Source organism: Notolabrus celidotus, chromosome 17 (genome assembly GCF_009762535.1).
Source record: "Notolabrus celidotus isolate fNotCel1 chromosome 17, fNotCel1.pri, whole genome shotgun sequence".
NCBI lineage: Eukaryota > Metazoa > Chordata > Actinopteri > Labriformes > Labridae > Notolabrus > Notolabrus celidotus.
In genome coordinates this window covers 12,002,377-12,019,739 of record NC_048288.1, presented here as the reverse complement: position 1 = coordinate 12,019,739, position 17,363 = coordinate 12,002,377, and the positions used below count along the sequence as shown (strand labels likewise).

The window sequence follows — 17,363 nt, the reverse complement described above, 5'->3', positions numbered from 1 at the left end:
TTCTGCCCCATTTGCTCTCCACACAGACTGTTTTCCTGCCTACAGCCAAAGCCTGCTGAACCACCGCTGGATGATGTTACTCAAACTACAAACATACACCAGAATAATCCTCATAGTAAACTTGGTGTCCTGTTTATGTTTGGTTTATGCCATTATTTTGGTGTGGCGCAGGACCAGATTTTTGCATCTCTGTGAGAGGGAGCAATGCACCAATTTAAGTGGTGTTGCATGGTCACGCGTGATCTTGTATGGTCATGTGTGATCTCAAAGGGAAGCAGAAGTAAACAAAACAGCGATTCACTTTGATGTGTTGTCCTGTTACTGAAACACAAAAGCAGGAATCTGACCATGGTGTGATGAAAAAGGGTGATGCTTATTTCCCTTCAGGACTTTTGTTCCGTCGTATATTGGTGTCCTGCCAAGAATGTTATGTAGCATCAAGATTTCAACCCCTAAATATCAGCAGTGCATGAAATGATCAGGGCAGGCCTGGTAAGTGTTCAAGCACTTTGTGATGATTAAAAAAAGGGTGTGTAAAGCCCTCGCCAAACATATACTCTGGACAAAACATTGTGAAGTGGTGAGACAGTGGTTTTGGCAACACCACCCAGAGGAATTAATAAAGATGAATGTTGGGTTTAGTACAGGTCACTAAGTTTGGTTTTACCGCTGGAGCAGAGATGGCTCCAATTTGAATAGTTCTGCTATCTACCTGGGTTTGTTTTGATTGTCTGTCACTCTGTACTCTATCAAAATGACAAACTTCAATCTTAGACAAATTAACAAACGTGTGTAGTAGCTATTTAAATATTTGAAACAAAACCCCAAATCAAACCAGCCATGGGATACGGGGAGAGTGGATCATACACAGGATCCAAAGATTGTTACTGTCTAGACAAAAATTCAGTGTCTTGGTGTTTTATTAAACGAAAGAGACTTCTTACAAACAAATGGTAAAATTTTTCGTGCTCTCACTAAAATAACATTCACCTTCCCTGTTTTCTGCCCTTCCTATCTTACTTGCCCATCTATAAACGCGTCACCTGGTGCAAAACTATCAACTCATCAAAGCGAATACTGAAATAATAAAACACCCAAGGCATCAAACTTAATCCTAAATTTACCTTAAAACAATAAATTAATTAATTCAAGTAAGAAATTAAAATATATGAAATTATGGAAACGGCTCCAACAATGTGCAACTGGAAAATATTTTTGATAACAAAAAACAAATACATGCAAAAGAAAAGAATGACTGCAAAGTAAATATATATAAAAAGATATATAAATAACCCAACCCACACAGAAGCAAATAGAGACTACAAATAGTAAGACAGCAAAATAATTGATTTATATAAGTCATAGAAATGATGACCTCATCAAAATAATAAAGCTGTAGGCAGTGCTGAGCCTCCAACATGATACTTAATTGGCTCTGACTCATGCCAAACCAAAACAGCAGCTTTGTCAGTGAAAAAGACCCTGAGGGGCGAGTTCCTCAAAAGGTCCATGCCACCCAGTAAACAGGATGCGGGTAAGCCTGGCACAGTGCACACACAGTGGCATGGAGAGGGAGACCTCTGGCCACATCTGGAACTCGCCAAGATCCCCGATTGGATTTCTCTTCCTATTGTTAGGGGGTTGAATTTGGCATAAGTTGGACCAAAAGTATTAAGACTGAGCTGACTATAAAAGCCTAGGCAGGATGCCTGCCCAAATCCACTTTTTGGCATTGGCAAACTAGAAAAAACAAACACTCATGACACATGTGAAATTAGATGTTTGCTAATATAAACAAAGCCACAGTTAGTGATGGTGAAATGTATTTCAGTCCTTACAATCTTCATTTTAAAAGTGTCTTCGGAGTAGCTGAGCGGAATCCATGCTGCCTCTTGCAGGTGTCTCCAGAGTAAACACCTCCCCACGCATACACAGAAGTGACCCATGCAGAGGAGTTACTGATATTTGTGCACAAATCCATTTGATTCCTTGCAGTCTAGACAGTCCGTCTGAAACACCAGATCTGTGGAACAGATGTGACTCTCCTGCAGTCCAAACATCGCCCCATTGTCCCAGATTTTTCACATCTTTAATATTCTTGCAGCACTCGACTAAAACTGCAGGGACTGAACTCCATACATATGTATCTGAAAGTACGACTGATTTTCAAAGTGCACTCCCAAGTTACCAGTCATTACTAATTAATGCGCTTGCTATTGAGATACTAAGAAGACATTTTTTTTCCATCTGAGTAACATGAATTTAACATTAAGGTTTGGTGTCAGCCTGAGAATCAAAGAGGTAACGCTTCAATCTGGAGCCGTCACTTTTCACTGACATTAGGCAGTCATACAGGAACACATCCATCACATGGGAGGCAGGCGTACCAATTTCTGCCCTGACAGCAGCTTCAACAGACCTGACTTCTCTGCAGCCAGAAGACATGCAGAGTTTTATTTTTATTTTACTTGAAATTCTCCCTCTTGTATCGTTACTGTCACTCCAGCCGTCTCTTCTCTCTTTCCTTCTGTATAAAACAGCTGGGTGCAACAAGTCAGGAGGGGAGCTAGTAATCCTGGGGAATGCTGAAAATCTCAACGACGGGCATGGACAGAAGAGAGAATTCATTTGTAGATTACAACATTTCCATTAATGTCATTCTTTCATTCCTGTAAGAACTACCTCTCTATTGAGCCAATGCATGAATATTATTTTAATCCTCGATTCAACAGCATGCGTCTGTGCCATGGTTTTGCTCTGTCTGATGGCATGTGTCCCATTCCTTGACTCCCATCCCCACAGTCCCTTCATTGTTCCTGCTGTCAGAGTCCAGTAAGGATTTGCTGTAAATTTCTTTGCTGCCATTTGAATACAAAAAAAATACACTTAATCATTAATTCATTTCTTACTTAAACATTCCTGCCTACTAACTTGGATTAACTTTAAGCTTCTCTGGGAACTTTAACCTATTGTTAAACACCACTTTCCCAATCAACACGTAAAACCATGGGCCTGATAACGTAACTTCAGTCTCCTGGCGCTCTGAATCTCCTGTGGTTGTTCAAGAAAAACACCTACAACCATTGTTGTGCAAATTCACACAAAAAAATTAACTAGTTCACATTGATATATATATATTTTTTAAATTTTGAACTAAGTTCATGGTTAAAAAAGATAACTATTTCACCTTCATGTTTTAGCTGCATCTATATTCTTTTTCAGTAGAGCCTCCTATACTTCCGTTTCCAGCTCTTAATTACGATATTTACTAAACTACATGAATTACTGTATTCGACTATAGAATTATAGACGGGTATTAAGTCTAAAAGACAAGAAAATCTGCAGTTATGAAAACTTCACACATCTAACTCTACAACATGTCAGCTGAATAGCTGGCCAAAGGATCCAAATTTAACACTCTATACACAGGAACAATCCCCTAAAATAGAGGGGCTAAAGGAAAAGAAACACTGAACAAGCCAAAACTAGAAGTGAATCTATTCTTCATTTTAAAAAAGCTACACCTCTCTGAAACCAAACCAGTGCGTTGGGGTCTGTCCAGATTCATACATAAAACTTCTTCAAATGTTCAACAGCTGCTTCACAGGTACAGCTAAATACATCTGGATTACTAAGACGCAAAAGCCATGCTGAATGCCTGTCAGATGCCATAAACCTGACTTTGGATACAGTAAACACAGCACTGTCAGTAACTCTCAATACTTCTGGGATACAGCCTGAATGTGAGCAGAGGTTCTCTGCCTCAAGAGTGAATGACTTTCACGTTCCCCTTCATGAGCTACAAACTGAGCGGTTCAGTTCTCAAAATTTGAGTGCGTTCACTTTAGCCAGTTTTTAGCACGCACCGCACTGACCAAATCACTCTTGTACTCAGAGCCCAACACCTGGTTGCTAATAGCACTGCTAGCCACATGGCTAACTGAGATCCATAGCTGACTGAAGCTTCACTTAGCAAGGGTTACTCTAGCAAAACTTTCTGTCCATCTGAAACTATTTCTGGAAAAAGCTGGCAGGGCTTTACGTTAAAAAAGCCGTGCTTTGGCACAGTAGACATGAAAACATGGTCATCAGACACACTCAGGATGCATTAACCCTCTGGTCTGGTCTTCTTTTAAGTCCTGTCAATGATAAAGGTGTATTACTAAGTGCACCCACAGGACTGGAGCACTTTCATTAAAAAAGTCTGGATTTGCAATGCTTGTCTTTTCCAGTTGTTTATTGATAGGACAGCTGAAGAGAGACTGGTAATGTGGGGAATAGAAAGCGAGAGAAGACACAGTAATGACTTGGACTATAGCCTCTGTACATGGGGTTCATGCTTTAACCACTTGGCCAACTGGCACTCTGATTTTGTATCATTTGCAGTGCTTCTGCTGTAAATGTTTTTTGCAGCAGCAGCAGCAACACATTTTTTTTCATTTGCAGCACATTTCCACTTTTGCATTTACCTTGGACCCCCCTTGCAGAGAGTAACATATGCAGTGAGCTTGTATGACAGAAGCATGACACAAAGAAACTATAGATGCTAAAATGTAGCACAAACTCTCACAGCCACTCAAACATTCTCCCATTACAAATCTTTATCCTCTGACCTCGAGCGATTCATTCTTGTTCAAATAAAAATTCCTTGTGTCCAATTTGTCCGACAGCTCATTGAAGTAAGGGGACAGAGTTGAAGTAAGCTGACTGTGTCTCCCACTCTTAGCCTCTTGAAAAATGAGGGCAAGTCAAAGTTAATAATTATATTAAAAGCCTGCCCTGGTGATGCATTCTCTTTTGACACATCCATTTGTCATGCTTGTGTAGTGAAATGTTTCCCTCTGATAAATATTTTCAGGGATCAAAATTGAGTGCTGTGAAACATTATTGGAAGAGACTCATTGATATTTTTCCCACAAGGCAACAGTCGGCATTTAAGAGCACTATACTAAGTAAAAGGATATTGATTTGCCTAAATGAATGCCTGGCCTAACCTTCAGGACAGCATGAATTGAGGGCATGTGTCTTGTAAATTACTCGTGGCAGACATGCTTTAATATCTGCAAGAAGCCCCGCGATGCATCTGCACATTGTGGACGTTGTGATATACTGAACTGTACATCATGTTTTATCAGTGGTTGAGCTTACCAGCTGAGCAGAGTAAACTTTTGTTTTATGACTTGGGAGCAGAGACTAACAGGAAAGCTGTAGGTTGGCAGAAAACCTGACAGTTTCTCGACCTCTATTTTACTTACAAAATTGCTGACTTTGACCTGTACTGGCTGCAGTGTGGTTTTATAGGTCCGTGTGGGACCGGGCTTGTAAACAGAAGATGAGACAATAAATTCCTACTCTGTGAAACAGTCAAGTGATTCAGTTGTGGCTGTTGCGATGCTCCTGGATATACAAAACCCTGAAATATGGCTCAGCAGAAATACGACAAGTGTCTGACATCCACTGTGTAAAAACTTTTAAAGTTATTCCTGGCTCACGTCGCAGATTACCTTTCAGAACCGCAGAGGTCATTCCTGAGCGGTTGTCTTTTCTCAGATCTGACATGTTCTGCTTCTTACGTTTACTATACCCACCACTTGTCAGACAACTTTCTTTGATATATAGATGATATCACAGACTTGGATACATAATTTATGTTAAGCTGGTGGTGAGATTGTAGCTTTTCAGCGTCACCTACATTCATCTGAACACTTTGTAGTTATTTTCACATCCACTCGAGTATGCATATGCTTTGGGTTGTATATAAGCTGTAGTGAAATGACATACCTAACATGTAGTGTAGAGAACTGTCTCATTCAGATTTTTGAAATCATTAGTATGAACCATATTTACAGAAGGGAATAAAAAAACTCACCCTCCAATAGTTATTGAAATTCCCAAATTAATTTTCTTAATGTAGCTCTTGCGAAAGTTCAGACAGGAAGACTATAAAAGCAATCACAGTAGTTGTTTAATTCTCCTCTCCCTTGTTCAATAGCTCGCTCACTCGCTCCAGCTGCACTGCTCTGGAGCTGTCATTGGTTAATCAGCGGCGGCTGTCATCCAATAGCTCAGTGGCACGCCCTTATTTTCAGCCTATCAACTTTCTGCTGTCTTTTTAAATGTGTCTCTCTCCAGCTAGTTCCTTCTTGCATTGATGGAGCACACCCCTCCACCTCCCCATCTCCACCTGATCTCTGCAAGTCTTCAATTCCTGGAATTCATCAACCACCACCACCAGGGTCTGGACTTAAGGGGGATTTCTTCTGCTGCCAAATTCACACATCCTACGCTCACAAAATTATCCACATAGAGTCCTTACGCCAAAGATTTCTGTCAAGTTTCATTATTCACTAGTTTGTAATAAATAACATTTAATCTTCAAATGGTGTATCTCCTGATTGAAATGTCCTTACAAGTCTTTCTTTTTTAGCAGAATAAAAATAAATACAAGGTATCACTTCACGTCGGAGTCTGGTCTCACCTTGTCAGGATTCTGTTTCACTTAATCCATACATTATCCCTTACATATTTTTGTGTTACACATGATCTGGTGCTGCATGTCATTTAGGGCAGACGCACTCAGGAATTAAAAGCCCTGAAGTTGGGGAATATGTTTGTAGCCCGGATTTTTCCCAAAAGCCACCAGAGCTCTGAAAACTCTCAAGCTCCCCATCGCCACTCATGAGTTCAATGATTTTCAAATTGCACTGTTTGTATAATAATGCACTTTATATATTTTACAGAACTGCATATTTTACCTCAACACTTGCACTTTGTATAGCTTTAAGTAGCTGTCTATTGTATTGTAATATTAGATGGTTCTTTGGGCACAGTATTTTGCCTCCATGTATGCTAAGCCTGTATTTGGAAGTCAAGTCAACTTTCTTTATAAAGCACATTTAAAACAACTACTGTTGGCCAAAGTGCTTTACAAGGTAAAAAGTACAAGATGACAACAATAAACAACACATCAAAATATAAAAAGTAATACAGTTAAATCTGTCAGGGGTGTTACTGTTCTCATCTTGGAGAAGAAGGTCAAAGAGAAGACATGGGTCTTCAATAAGGATTTAAAACATTCAATAGTGGAGGCAGATCGTATCTGAAGCAGTACACTGTTACACAGATAGGGGGCAGCTGCTGTAAAGGCTCGATTGCCCAGGGTTTATGGCCAAGTTTCGGGCACATCCAGGAGCAGCTGGTTGGTTGACCTCAGTGCTTGAGCTGGAAGTGACAATCAACTGATTCTGAGTTTAACGTGAGTGTTCAAGAAATGCAAAGCAACAATTATTGAAAGGGCTTTTCACAGGCCAAGACATCCCGAAGTGCTTTGTAAAGACAAAGCACACTGACAATTTTGAAAATGTGTGGTGAGATGGTCACAAGAGCCAAAGATAGAAGTTAACAAGACCAGTCTTGAGCATTTGATCAGGCAGTGTTCGGCTCTTTAGCCCCTTGTTCACAAAATGCCAACAGGCTGAAACTCGTCCCAACTTCAAAAGCAGTTGTGCAACTCAAAAAATTGGTCCAAATCAGCCTCCAATCAAACAATTTTGTACCTTCATGTCACTGTTCCAGCATTCAATGTACTTTTACTCTAAAGCCAGGTATACACTGAGTGATCAGACCAGTTTTGGAGTCTCTATGACTCCACCTTTTGACTCGTGTTTTCAGACACATTCCCCCGTGCATTTTTGGATCTCGTGTGCCAACCGTTTTTCTTTTCATGTGTTTAAGCTAAAGTAAACCAAGCTAAGCTAGGCTAACTGGCTGCTGACCTCATCTTCAAATCTAACAGACAGACATGAGAGGTATTGTTTTGGTATATTACACTGCATCATTTGTATCACATTTGCAAGCAATCAAGTATTAGACAAACAAAAATAAGGTAGACTTATGAAATAAATTCCTCCTGTGAGTTTCTTTACATTCACCGTTGCGTCAATCATGGCAGAAATAGTTTTGTGATTGAGCTTCTAAGGGGTTCAAAACATTTAAACCCAGTTCTCTGCTGTGATGCTGAGCCCATCGATTCCCTCAGGCAATACGATAGATGCTGCTCCCAAATGATAAATCCAGTCATCAGTCTCCGAATATTTAGGGTGCATTCCATTTGCACCCAGCGATCCCACCATTAGTCACCATCATTATGTTTGAGAGTTTATGTTTCTGTTCCTCTGAGATGAGGATTAACAAACAGGAAGACACAATAGTGGTTTAAATGAGACGGGGCACCCCGTCGGGCAGAAACTACAAAGATAGAAGCAATGATTAGTCAGTCAATGCATCAGTTGTCCCCAATTTTCTAAATATTACAACAGCAACAATGGAGTGCTTTTCCCCCTAAATATAATGTTTGTTGACAATTCATTACATTTCCATCAGCTCTTAACTTTGAACTGATCTATAGTCAGTGATGCCACTTGAACTGAAACATTGGTAGGTGTAAAATAAGCTTAAAGTAGTAGTTTAATCATTATTAAATGTATCGATCCAATGGGAAAGGGAAGATAAGGGGTATCGTCTCACCCTGTCAGGCTTCTATTTTCCATTACTACCTGCGAACCATATATTATCCCTCTTATTACTGGGCTACTAACTTAAAATACAAACATGTCAGCAAAAAATTTGGTCAAACGATTATTTTATTGATTTAAAATTATTTCTGTGTACATTTAATAAATAAACATAGTCCCAGTGATGGCATTCTTATCTTTTGTGTGGATTGATTTGACATGACGTGTGATCAGTTAGCCTCTGACGTTGCTCATGTTAGTGAAAGTTAATAACTGTTGGTCAAGAGGTTTTGACCAATCAGAATCATGCATCTCACACAACCTGAACATCAGTAAGAGAGCCGGGTAACAAAGTTATTATTGCACAACTTCTTCAATGGCAGAAAGAGTGATTCGTAATTAGTAATGCATTACAGTGCCATTCAAAGTAGTTGATCGGTCGCTGGGGTACCATTTAGCTGAAGAGTCTAACAATACTGTAGATGGGTGTGATTTGAAGCAGTATCTTTTTTACACAAACGTATCACTCACTCAGGAAACAAATGATCCACAAATATCATATACACATTAAATAATGAGGTACTATCATCAACTGTATGAAACAACGAACGAGACAACAGCTGACCCGAGTGAAGCCAAAACTTTTCAGCACCCATGAAGGCAGTATTTTGGTTTGGAGGACATGGAGGCACGTTTCCACCATATCCATGCTTGGTCCTTTGCTGCCACGAGGAGGTCTCAACTCTAGCCAATATGTTTGCTTCCACTGGTTCTGCTCTGTTTCTGTCTGTTGCAGCTCTGGCTAACCTGAGCACTCTGCAGCAGTTACAACTTCAATATTTTGCTCTGTATGCAATTTAACCCAGAGCAGATTGAGTGAGACAGGAAGTAAGATGCCAAAATAACTTTAACAGATAATTTCAGAATTAAATACTCTGTGTTGACACCAAATAAAATTTCACTTAACTACATCTATATATCATTATAATGAGCGGAGCCAGGCCTGGAGTCGGTGGGTCAGATGTTTTCATTGGCAATTGAATGCAACACAGATAAGGTGAAGCTCATAATTTAGGTTAAAAAATAGTTCTTCAACTCCTTCAGCTGGGAACAATAATCATATGGGTGTGTGTGTGGGTTTTTTTGCTACCGCCTACATTGTGGTATCTCATGCGTTACTGTTGGAATTCTTCAGTCTCGTGACTCCAGCTGTCATGGAGTGCTGCTCTGTGAAAACAGCCAGTGGGTGTTGACAGACTGGGGAGCACAGAGTTAAACCACAGTGGGGTTGTCATACAATGCACATGCTGCCAGAGGGGGTGCAATGTAAGGAATAATGTATAGTGAGCAGGTGGTTTTACAAAATAGGATCCTGAATGGACTGTAGATTATTCCAGGCAAGGTAAAGAAACCCAAAACCATTGTTTTCCTCCAGACTTAGTTCAGACTTTTGGAATGACATATTGAGTAATGACCAATGTATTGAGGTTGTGATATCCATCCTTTATAAAAGATGGTACACTGATGCCAAGCTATGATACTGTAGCCTGTTTGTATCTGAGCCTACAGCACATACCATTTAAAGACAACAGAATGACTGAAAATTGTGATCGTGGTGAAAGTGTGACGGTCACATGCTGTGTTGTGTGGGATATGAACTAATTATATAACAGCATTGCAGTTATGATGTGAGACTGTTAGTGTTTCAGCAATCAAAGTGCATTACATGATTATTATACTTCACATTGTCAGGTAAAAGCATTGCTGATCTATTGTTGTATTGAGGCTACAAGGTCTCAGAGTCCGTGCTGCTGTCTGATATTACAGAAATGCAGAGGTGTTTATGGCAGCTGTAACACCTTTATGACAGCTCTCCCCCATCACACACAGCATCATGCTCTCTCTACATTTGTTGCATTCATGCGCTCTTTTATTCACACATACATTCACACTCTTCTTCGCTTGTTATATTTTTTATGTTGCACTTTGTCCCATATTGCTTCAATGAATATGTCACACAGGCAATAGTGTTAAAATCCCACTGTGCTCTTTTGAAGACTTCATGCCTGTTACAATAGCTTGGTAAAGCGAGCATCCTAAATTTAAAAAAGGGATCAAAGCTTAGCATTTTTTAAATCTAGCATCCTAAATTAAAAAAGGGATCATAGTACATTTTATAAGCTCTAAACTATTCTGCTTTCCTAAATATAAGACTTGCAAGACAATGAAATAAAACTTTGGGTTTGGGTAAACTTGTGATTAATTAATGTTTGGAAACTGTTGTAACTAGCAAGTTGCTAACGCACTAGTTTGCCACGTTAAATCAATCAGACACAATATGTCTCTATATGTGCTCTTCTGTTTTGTTTACACTTTCTGACTTTTATAATTGAACCAATGAAACAGACCCTCTGACGACCATGTATGGTACATGGACTTGTACTTATACAGGGCTCAAAGCACTTTTACACAACTTGTCAAATGCAGAGCATGCTAGGGGTCCACCTGTAGTAATGAGTCCCATCCATACTGCCTCTTCCACAATATCCAAATATCCCCTCAGGATGATTGTGGGCTAAAAAAATCCTGATAATGATATAATCACGATATGCAATAAAAACTTGGGAATATAGAAACTACAATGGTCAGATGAATCTTCAACTTCACTGTTCATCTCTGCTTTGGAAAAAACTCTGAACACAACCATAGGGAGGTGAAGCGAGTCTGTAACCATAACTGAACAAAATAAGAACAAGTAAACTGATAATGAATTGTGAATGTGCAACCAGATAGACTGGTTACAAATCCAGAAGGCCCCAACATCTGACAGCAATAGGCGATATAAATCAAAATCACTCACCGGGTAGGAACCAGGGTTGCCAACTTTCTCACTACAGGTGCACAGTGCCATGAGGGTGTGAGCATGTCTGAATTCAGCGTATATTCATATTCTGATTCAACTGGAAATTCAGAAAGTGTGTATATTCCCTTTAATCCTTACTGTATCATTATGTAACCTTATATGAATAAACCTCAAAGAAACCACAATTTGGCTCTTTACATAAAAAAACAGACAAAAGAAAAATTAAATGCAAAAAAGGATTATGACTCAACAAATGTACTTTTTCCATAGATACTTTTTGCTGCTTTTGACCAACTCAAGCAGTCTTTTGTCCTTTTGTCCAGCCAGAGTTTCTGCAGGATTTGGCGCATTTGAGCTGTATACAACTGATGCGTGTGAGGGGGTCTGTGATTGGATGACAGGCGGTGTGATTGGCACATGATCTACCACTGCCGTTTTATCTGATCTAGGATCTGTAGAGTGCAGTCTGCTGTATTTACAAGAGTTAATAGTCAATATACAGGACAATTGAGGTCTCGTATGAAACAAACCAATTTAGCCCAATGTACAGGATGTCCTGGATAATAAAGGACAGCCCTAGTAGGAACAGAGAGTTTGTGTGAGAGACGACAGGCAGCTAACCACTCTGATAACTTTGGCTCAATGTCCTCCGATCATGCCTTTAGCTTTTAGCTTGTAGTTACTGTTGTTATTTCCTTTTAAGCAATCCCAAAAGTTCCACACTGGTGAGAAAACTTTTTTGGGGTACCTCACTTTCACTTGTAATCTCCTCCAATGTGATTTGCACTGCAGTAAAAGCCACACACTGCAATAAAGGCTATTTCTCTAACTGCTTCTTCCTCATTTATCCTCTGTTTTATTGCAGGCAACAACCTGCGAACAACCACTACTGCCCCCTACTATGAACCAATTAGTTGCATGGTATTAACAACTGCACATTTTTAGCATGACATCAACATTTGATTATTTCAAAACAACGCTGATCATCAATACCCATCATTGCGACAGCCTTAACTCATACACACACACTGTGCTGACTGTGGCACTGGGAGCTATTTCGATTTGAGTGTCTTGCCCAAAGACATCCGCATGTGACTACAGGAGCTGGGATTGAACTGCCAACCTCCTGAGACTACCCATTCCACAAAGCCACAGCCACCAACAGCTTACACAAGTAGATACACCTTGAAAAAACAGAAAACAAAAGGCACACTGGGTGATACAGTAGAGCTGACTGGGAGAACACCATGAGCTTTTCAGGCAGCTGTCAACCATTTAGAACAATTTAAAATTTGTCTCATTTTTTATGATGTTGAACAGAAAAGCTTTACCACATCTCAAATTTTTTCAAAACATTTCACAGCTCAGTATTCTTTCATGTCCTGCAGTCCCTTGACATTGGGGATTGTTGTTTTCCATTAGAGAGCACAGAACACATTTTTCAACACCCACTCCTCTGCTACCAAGGTCCCAGAGAGCTGTCAGGGGGCCACTGCTTAAAATAGTATTTATTTGTCCAAACTGTGCATGCTTAGAATCAGAGTGGATGATTCGTAAAAAAAAGTCTTTAGTCCTGGTCAGGAGAAAATGTGTCATGTCTTCTTAAACTGGAGGCCACATCCACCTCAAGATCTTTGACTTCTGGCTCTTCTATACTGTTACATTTCTTATTCCAGGGTTACTACAAAAGATTTACTATGATGGATACACAGTAATCTATGTCACTGACATTCTTCAGAAAGTCACAAACCATTAGTCAGGGGGGGGGGGGGGGGGGGGGGTGTCCTAGTCTAACTGAATGAAGCCAGTTTTCAAAAGCAGGTACTTGTGCACACTCTTTTGCTAAACATTGCGGGATAACAACATGAACGTAAAAATGCAGCTAATTCAAAAGGCTTAAGTGCATTTCGGGAACATGAGTATAATTTGCTTTGCATGGTAAATGACCAGTACCAGCCAGAATTGGTGGCCATCTTGTAATCTGGGTCTTCAGCTGTCTAGTAAACTAGCTAGTCATCATGCTACCATGTGCTTCAAGTTAGCTAGATAGTGATTATGCTTTTGTGCGCTTCTGGTTAGCTACTCGGTCATTATTCTATCATGTGCTCTTGGTTAGCTAGCTAGTCATTATTCTACCAGCTTCTGTGTAATATACAACAGACTCTACCTTGGAAATGTTGTAAGATCCAAAAGGCAACCTTTTGTCTCAGATTAAGACTATAAATACACTAAACGTAAAAAGACTTTAGATGCGAGGTTGCCAATTGTCACTTATTAGCTGGAACATCTCATACTTCAAATAAATTGGTTTGTCGCTAGCATGGTGGCCCTTGTTAATGTGATCATAAGATGACGCTAGATCAGATTTGACAGTAGCCTATCATGCACTGATCACATCCATCAAGTGACACCTTTCATCCAATCACAGCCTCCTTCCCGTGCATTTGATATACCTACAGCATCAAAAACTGCTACGGTAAGTTTCGGTTATGGATACTAATATTTATGGCTTACACACCACATTCGCACATCATTCCCACACTGCTTTGGCATTTGGCAATGTACAAAGTTTTATATAAAAAATGAAGAAAATACATCCTAATTTAAACAAGTTCCATGTCTGGAAATATGTAGGGAGAAGAACAGTCTTATTTTGCTCACCCCCTCGCAGTGAACAATAGCAATAGATGGTCTGTCCAATTACACTTACATTAAAACCAATGTTACAATAATATAAAGAAAATACAAATATTTATCTGATGAAACTTCCACATAGGATAATTAGACTTTATGAAATTGTCACCGAATGAGTTTTCTTCAGTCTTGTATATTTTCTTAAACTTCAGTACAACCCTTGAAATTGCTCTGTAATGAATTCCACAGGTTACCACAGAAATACACATCTTAAACTTGTCTGTGCATACTGATGCTGAAAATTGTATTCACTCCTCATTTTATTTTCTTCATCTTCTGAACTAAAAACAAACAACTTAAGATTCCTGGGTATAATCTGCCATGAGCATCACTGAGCGACTGTAATTCAACGAAATCTTGAAGCTTCAACAATCCTGCCTCAGTCTGATGGTGTGTTCTCTGGTATCCAGGTTATGAATAATGCTCGTCCCATTTGGTACCAAAAAAAGTTTGAAATTATATTTGGATGAGATCGTGTTCGTTCAAGTTTGCAAAACAAAGATATCTTGATAGTTTGATATATTGAGCATATACAGGGCATGATACCAGAGGAAAACCACATTGTTCTCTCAATAGATGAATAAGCCAGTAAACATTGGACACAGTTGTGTTTTCAGCATTTACCAAATATAAAGTTAAAAATTCCTGATCTACAAAAGCTATTAATAAAGTGATTTAAGACTTTTGATATCAAATTGCCAAAAAATGCATCAATAATGTTCTTTTTTGGGTGGGAGGAAGTGTAAGTAAATGCATCCAGCATGCCCCAACGAACCACTCATAATTACTTGATATTTTTTTGTATTTGTTATTTTTAGCTCATTCTACTTCTTTGCAGGAATGTAAGGGAACACACTGTCTATCCAACACAATTGGATAGACACTTCGCCTGACAGTCATCTGAGGGTAGCAGTATGGATCAAAGCAAGGTAAAGAGTTTTTGGCATTGATAGATGACAACAAAGGGAAAGAAAAAAAGAAAATATTTCAGGTTTCAGCAATCGGTCTACAGCCTGAAAGAGATAAGAAATAAGAAGTGCAGTATTTATCCTATTACCCCTCTTGCACTTCTCTGTAAGTGTGTAGGTGGGTTTGATGGTTTTTGCTTTAGGAGCATGACTAACTGAGGGGTTTTTGAAAAACTTCAAGGATGTCTTTTTGAACTAAATTGATGAGAGAAATAAAGAGTTGGCGATAAAAGCAGGTTAATCTCAGTTGTTGCTGATGAAAGGAAACTGCACCGAAAAAATAGGCTTTTTAGTGTTCGTGAGTTTCACATTTGAAGAGGTTACAAAGCTCCTTATGTGGCAATGTCACTTACATCCCTCTATATAGTAGCAATAACGACCATTCAAACAGATTCCTACAAGTACTACTTATATCTCCTCCTTAGTGCATCCTGGTAGCCTTTACTCTTTAGAAAACATAACTGGCATAAGTTAGTTATCATCAGGCTTTCATCTCCCCATTGTGAAAGGAACTGTTCATGAATTATGGCATAATAGGGAAAATGAAGGGGTCAGTCTGACGACATTGCTATGCTATCCTGTGCAACCAGCGAAACAACTATGCTGACAATAGGTATTATTTACAGGTAAATGTCGATAGTTCAGAAAATGCAAGAGAAATTAAAACAATCAAATGTTATATTTTACCCCAAACAAAGGCCATGGCATGCCATAATGGGTGCCCAATCTATAATGCTTTAAGCTTTAAGGTTGCCATTATTAAAAAATATACATATTTACAAGATTAAATGCCAAACAATTTTAAATCAACAATGCAAATTGTAAACATGGTTCAATGAGAAAAGAGAATAATACTTGTGCTTCTGGTTAGCTAGCTAGTCATTATGCTACAATGTGCTTCTGGTTAGCTAGTCATTTTTCAACCAACAGTCTTGAAACAAGATGAAACCCATTGTTATGAAAAAAAAAAACTGTAAATGATGTTGGCTTATGTGTGTAGGGGTTTGAAAAGAGAGAGAAAAGAGGGAGAAAGTGAACAGGACTTACAGTTTTAGAGAGCCAGTAGGGGAATCATCCAGGAGAACCACCAGCCTGTCCTTTAGGTGCGAGTATGGAGTCCGAGTTTATGAAGATTATCCTGTCATTAGCTGCTGCTGTTGGAAGGGATAAAGTGGCATTGTAGTACCAGAAGTCCAAAAGTGTCCTTCTCAGAGAAGTCCAAATAACGTCAGGTGTTTACTAAAGCAAAGAAAGGCAGCTTAAATCTCAGCCCACTCCAGTTATGTTGTCCAAACGTCCTTATTTCCTTTTAGATTTCCTGATCCACAATCCCCCTGACTGTTTCCACTTCCCTCTTTCTGCAAAAATAGTCTTCATCCTCTCCCTCTCACACACACAGGCCACAGGTGTCAGTAATCACTTGATCACCTGATTTTCCCTCTCCTCTGCTGGGCCACACCCACTCCCTCTAAAAACTAGAACTACTCTGCTGCAGATTAAAGGGGCATTCAGCCGCACCTCTGGAGGATAGCCACAATAAAGTGGTTTTAGATCTAGGACTTTCTAGATACTCAATCAAATATTGCTGATGAACACTTACACAAGTTGTAAGACCCCTAAGATTCTCAAAGGCTTACAAATGATATTGCTAGCTCTGTTTGGAACTGAAGAAACCTTTGGACAGGCTTCAAGATCTTCAAGATCACCCATGGCAATCTAAACCTTTAGAGAACTTTAACCAAGTCCAGTCCCCTTTTGGATCAAGATTCAGAGCACCATGACTCTGATGACTGAGAACCTTCATGAACAACTCAAGCCTATCCAAATGTGCCTCCTGCTATCTCTCCCTAACCGCTTCACCTACATGCACCGTTACTACATTCCCAAGGAGGGTCCACCACATTAGATTGTGGATCCTTCAACTGTGAGTCTGCACAGATGCTGGCTTACTGAGCTGGTGTAACACCATTTCTTATCATGGCAAACGCTCCATAAATTTAAGTTCCACTGTGAAACCCACACTGACAAATTGCTTTCATCAATATAAAAATAATACAATCACGCAGATGGGAAAATCTGAAAGTTTAAAATGTATTAACAGCACAGTTTTTTTGTATTATTAAGTGTTTTGTTTTTACAACTCCCCTCTCTTTTTAAAAGAATCAACCAGATTATTACCATCATGTTGAAAATAATATGTTTGCCAAAAAATAAATGCCACCAAAGAAGATGGGGTGTATTTCTTTGTTTCTGCTTAACAGCTAATTATGTAGACTGCTTATTATTTGTGTAACGTGTAACCTGCTTTTACAGGAGTCAGCAGAG

The 17,363-nt window shown here is 39.4% G+C and overlaps 1 long non-coding RNA gene across 1 annotated transcript in view; it reads right to left on the bottom strand.

The window, feature by feature from the left end:
- Positions 1–16,462, bottom strand: part of LOC117829411 — a 92,830-nt gene extending 76,368 nt beyond the window's left edge. The window contains exon 1 of the long non-coding RNA XR_004634620.1: positions 16,086–16,462. This is a non-coding gene — a long non-coding RNA (uncharacterized LOC117829411). The remainder of the gene's footprint in view (positions 1–16,085) is intronic.
- Between the last annotated feature and the right edge of the window lie 901 nt (positions 16,463–17,363).